The sequence below is a fragment of the Amia ocellicauda genome, chromosome 8 (genome assembly GCF_036373705.1).
Source record: "Amia ocellicauda isolate fAmiCal2 chromosome 8, fAmiCal2.hap1, whole genome shotgun sequence".
Lineage (NCBI taxonomy): Eukaryota > Metazoa > Chordata > Actinopteri > Amiiformes > Amiidae > Amia > Amia ocellicauda.
The window spans coordinates 19,039,661-19,045,707 of NC_089857.1; positions in this window are offsets into that span (position 1 = coordinate 19,039,661).

Genomic DNA, 6,047 nt, shown 5'->3' on the forward strand with positions numbered 1-6,047 from the left:
AACACTTTTGTGCACTGTTATTAGTGTTTGTGAGTGATGTGGTAATAAGCATGAGTCCCCTTTTCCTTAGGCCTAACACATCTTCATCATCTGTGATTCTAGGTGCATTCTGGTATACATTATCTCAAAAACAGATTTCAGTTATAAAACTATTACATGCTCAAGAGATTTTTAAATCCTGTAATAATTATTTTTTTCAGGAATAAGAATGATAGTGATTAGTGATAATACATCATTCTAGTGAAAGTAAATCGATACATCATTTAAAATGTTAATGTGACAAAATAAATGTATAAAATAAAAGTTCCTTCATTTTAATGGAGTACCAGACATCATGTGGGTGTGTATTAAACATATATATATACATACAGTGAGGGAAAAAAGTATTTGATCCCCTGTTGATTTTGTACGTTTGCCCACTGACAAAGAAATGATCTGTCTATAATTTTAATGGTAGGTGTATTTTAACAGTGAGAGACAGAATAACAACAAAAAAATCCAGAAAAACGCATTTCAAAAAAGTTATAAATTGATTTGCATGTTAATGAGGGAAATAAGTATTTGACCCCTTCCACTTAGTACTTGGTGGCAAAACCCTTGTTGGCAATCACAGAGGTCAGACGTTTCTTGTAGTTGGCCACCAGGTTTGCACACATCTCAGGAGGGATTTTGTCCCACTCCTCTTTGCAGATCCTCTCAAAGTCATTAAGGTTTCGAGGCTGACGTCTGGCAACTCGAACCTTCAGCTCCCTCCACAGATTTTCTATGGGATTAAGGTCTGGAGACTGGCTAGGCCACTCCAGGAACTTAATGTGTTTCTTCTTGAGCCACTCCTTTGTGGCCTTGGCTGTGTGTTTTGGGTCATTGTCATGCTGGAATACCCATCCCTGACCCATTTTCAATGCCCTGGCTGAGGGAAGGAGGTTCTCACCCAAGATTTGACGGTACATGGCCCCGTCCATCGTCCCTTTGATGCGGTGCAGTTGTCCTGTCCCCTTAGCAGAAAAACACCCCCAAAGCATAATGTTTCCACCTCCATGTTTGACGGTGGGGATGGTGTTCTTGGGGTCATTCCTCCTCCTCCAAACACGGCGAGTTGAGTTGATGCCAAAGAGCTCGATTTTGGTCTCATCTGACCACAACACTTTCACCCAGTTCTCCTCTGAATCATTCAGATGTTCATTGGCAAACTTCAGACGGGCCTGTACATGTGCTTTCTTGAGCAGGGGGACCTTGCGGGCGCAGCAGGATTTCAGTCCTTCACGGTGTAGTGTGTTACCAATTGTTTTCTTGGTGACTATGGTCCCAGCTGCCTTGAGATCATTAACAAGATCCTTCCGTGTAGTTCTGGGCTGATTCCTCACCGTTCTCATGATCATTGAAACTCCATGAGGTGAGATCTTGCATGGAGCCCCAGACCGAGGGAGACTGACAGTTATTTTGTGTTTCTTCCATTTGCGAATAATCTCACCAACTGTTGTCACCTTCTCACCAAGCTGCTTGGCGATGGTCTTGTAGCCCATTCCAGCCTTGTGTAGGTCTACAATCTTGTCCCTGACATCCTTGGACAGCTCTTTGGTCTTGGCCATGGTGGAGAGTTTGGAATCTGATTGATTGATTGCTTCTGTGGACAGGTGTCTTTTATACAGGTAACGAGCTGAGATTAGGAGCACTCCCTTTAAGAGACCTGTACCTGTATAAAAGACACCTGGGAGCCAGAAATCTTGCTGATTGATAGGGGATCAAATACTTATTTCCCTCATTAACATGCAAATCAATTTATAACTTTTTTGAAATGCGTTTTTCTTGATTTTTTTTTTGCTGTTATTCTGTCTCTCACTGTTAAAATACACCTACCATTAAAATTATAGACTGATCATTTCTTTGTCAGTGGGCAAACGTACAAAATCAGCAGGGGATCAAATACTTTTTTCCCTCACTGTTTATATATATATATATATATATATATATATATATATATATATATATATATATATATATATATATATATATATATATATAGTTTAATACACAAAGGTAACTGTCCTTACCTTTGTAATTTAATCAAAAGCAGGTTTAATATTCCTGTGTTGTTTTTTTTTTTTTTTTTTTTTTTTTATAGCCACACTATCCTTTATGACAGACTTTGCTACGGACACATACAGCGGACATTTTCCTGTTTTTAGCATCAGTGCAGTGCACACATTTTTGATGCTCACACCAGGGACCTAAAGGAAAGTGGTTTGTACTTTATCTTTCCCCTCGCTTACGCTGAAGCTGAAACACAAGTTCCTGCATGATTAAATTAAGAATATCCTTCAGCTGTTTGTGTCTTTTAAATGATGCTGAAAAAATGCTCTCTATCAATGCAGCCTGTTTTTGTTTGTATGTCTATGTTGATGACAGTGTTGTAGTGAGAAGGAATTGAATGTTAGTGGAGTACAGGGGTAAATGGGAATATTGGTTGTTTCTGTGAAGGAGAATGTAAAGGTTGCATCAGCATTGTCTCATTCCCTGAAAGCGCAGTATCTGTGTCTCTCTCCCACTGGCAGTTGTGTTATTCCTAGATGTAATCCACAGTCACAGTTTTAATGTTCTCAAATGTGTGAGAGGAAAATCAATGCAAATGAGTGACACTTATTTATTAGCTAATAAAACTAAATTAAAAACTCTGTCAAGCTTTAGTGATGAGCGGATCTGTAATAACCCTTTTGCTGCAATCAATGCCAAGGAGTGCGTTATAAGTGTGCCTTTGCTTTCCTTTATAAGCAGAGACAATAGGAAATTAAAGGAGCTGATGGGATATAAACTGATATGATATAAATGTAGCTTCATCCCTCCCTCAGCCTTAACCTTTATAAATCTGTGGAGAAACTTTCTTTCTTTGTTCTAGTTTGTACAGTTGCTCCATTCTCTTGCCATTGCTTTTGCAGTGTACGTGCTTCAAACTACAGAATCATTATTTTGGTTTTGCCTCCTCTGCATCCTCTCATGGTGACACTGTGCCATCTTTGGCCTTGTGGTCTTGTTTACCCACTTTTTCCAATCTGCTTTCCTCTGGGCTTCCCTTGCGTATCCTGCATATTTGGCTGAATTGTTTGATCTTATGCCTTTCATGTTGTCCTCACCTTTGCACTCTAGCTTGGATAATCAGTAGCCAGCTTTCAACATTTACTGGTCTTTTATGTATTTGTCTTATAAGTGGCAGACATTTAAATGCTATAAGGAAACTAAGTAACTGGAAATTGAAACAAACACATGAGCTCAAGAGCCCTGAACATCCTGCAACTTCTTTAGACTGGAAGATGAAACGTGACATACACAGGAATGCACTGGATTGCAAGATAAGCTTAAAATATCAAAGATAAAATGGCACAAAAGCTTTACAATTTGGATTCAGACAGAATTCACAAATATACCATTATCATTTTGATGGTTATTTAGATTGATTCATAAAGTTGAAGTATTTCAGTCTCCTCATCTTTGACCAGGCACAGGACTTGACAAATGATCAAGACTTGTGTGATTCATTGCTCTTACTGTTATTCATTTTCATGTTACGCTCTGGAGTGGGTTAACTTGAAAATGCGTGTGGATGCTTGTAAAGCACAGAGTAGATGAGTCATGTCTTTGACCAACACCTTTGAAACCCCCAGATGAAACAATCACAATGCTCTATTAACCTCTCCAAACACAGGGATTAATGTGCGTCTTAAATAACAGCCAAAAAGAGCTTCCTGTATTTAATAGCTCGGACTCAGCTGCTGCACTGATTCGCCACTCCTGTTTCTTCTTGTTTGATTACTCCTACGGTTTCCCTGGATGGAAGAAAAGCTAGTTTGTATTTCTTGTGCAACTTAGTGAGACTGTAACCCTTAATGTGCATTTCAGCAAGTCTTGCATATTTGGATGATTAAAATGAAAAACCATATTTGTATAGTCTGAGTAGTTTTGACATTTCATCTTATTTTTTACATTTTCATTCCATCAAGCAAATATTGTTGAAATTCAATTATAGAATGTCAAAACTATTCAGAGCCTCATATTAAATATTTATCTATAAGCATGTATTATTTTCCAACCTAGAAATGTGTTTAAATGAAAGATAGCCAGACACATATTTTACATTGTATTAATGCAATGTAATATTTGTGCTATTTATGTTCCAGTTCATCGCAGATTATAGAGGGAATTACCAGTACCATCCTTTACAATCCACTGTATGATTCCTGGCCCTCACCTTCACCTTTTCAGAAGCAATTTTTATCGCAACTATCATGGCAAATAATACTCAAGGTGAATAAAACTCAACAACAAAACATGATTTATAATAGAGTTTGCAATTAGGAACTGAAACAGGAACATGCAAGTGTTAAATGCTGCATCTTTAATAAGTGGATGCATCTAAATATGCAAACACTTCCTTATACAAATGCCCATTTATTTTTATGCAGTAAGTTTGCAATGAAATGTTGATATGCAGGTCATAGATCATAAATACATCTCTTGTTTATAAATTTCTATAGCCAGTGATAATATTTTGGTTTTCTAAATGTTTATGCAATTACTAGAAATAAATAGATGGTCTTCGACAACTTGAGATGTGCTCTTTATCTATGACCGAAACATAGTTATTCAAAATAATTTACATGTATTTTTGTAGGAAATATAGTAGTACATTTGATTTCTGCTGAAATACAATAGAGCCCACCTTGTGTGCACTTTTCTAAAACACATCTTGCTGCTGCTTTGCTGCAAACCTTATCGACTTCAAGCGACCTTTTTTGGCGTTTTTGAAAACACATTAATTTAATCGTAAAAAGATCATTAGTTATTTTCTTCTCTTTTTTGTTTGATAATCCAGATTTATTCTGTTTTATAATGTTTATTATGTCCTTGTGTGTAAGTACATGCTGTGTGTTTGCTTGCAGAGACCAAAGGGAAAAAATATAATCCCAAATGTGAAAATTTCTCCTAAGAGGCCGTCTCCAGTTTTGGGAGAAGATGGCATTGCACAGAAGGTGTTCCAGATAAGTGTGGCTAAATAATCCTAGTATGTGTACACTGAATATTATTTAGAGGACCACAGAGGAGGTTCATTAAAATTCCATGCCGTTCCACACAGCTGCCACTCTATGCTGTTACTATGGTTACAGATGAATGTCTGGTCAATGTCCTGGTGGATTCAATGGTAGCAGTTTTTAAAGACTCCAACAACAGGACTTGGAGGTATAAGCAAAGCATATATTGTGTTTTCAGGTTGTATAATAAAAGTGAAAGTTAGCCACAAGGCACGGTTTTGAAACGATTGCTAGATAATAACTCCCCATTCCCATCATACGAGCAAATAACTGTCAGTTAGATGATACTACATGAAAGATGACTGCTTATTATTGAATTTAACTTACACATGGAAATGCAGTTTCACCAAGCACAGAGCAGGACAGCAAACAGGAAAATGTGAAGTAAAACAATTGGTCCGGTCTTCACTTTGATGGACAAATCTGGGAATCCTGTCAAGGGATGAAATGGCATTACATATAAATTATATTGTAATTATTCACTTAAACTCAGAACCATATACAAGGAAATAGATATATACCAGCACATTTCTCATGTAAGCGTTTTTAATCAAAGTTATTGCATTTTTCTCTTTTAAATATTGTCATGTGTCATTTGACTGACATCTGGTGAGAATTGTGTGTTGTGTTTAAGTTATACAGTTGGGAAGAGGACTGATTAGAATGATTAGGTTTTCAAGATCAAAGGCATACAGCCAGAGAAATACATAGAAATGCATAGAAAAAGGAAACTGTTGTTTCCTGCCTGTCAAAAACAAATATAAAAGTTGGTGAGAAGGTAGACTGGGAGCAGAGAGAAGCAAATTAGGTAGATGGTAGACAAGATGCCTCCACCTCTCCACTAAGAATTAGATCAATCCAGTGTCTTGCTGATGTCTGGTTAACCATTCTCTGTGAGTCTAAATTCCCAACAGGTAAGGTACCTAACACTTGAAATAGACCTTACTTCTTCCATACCATATATGT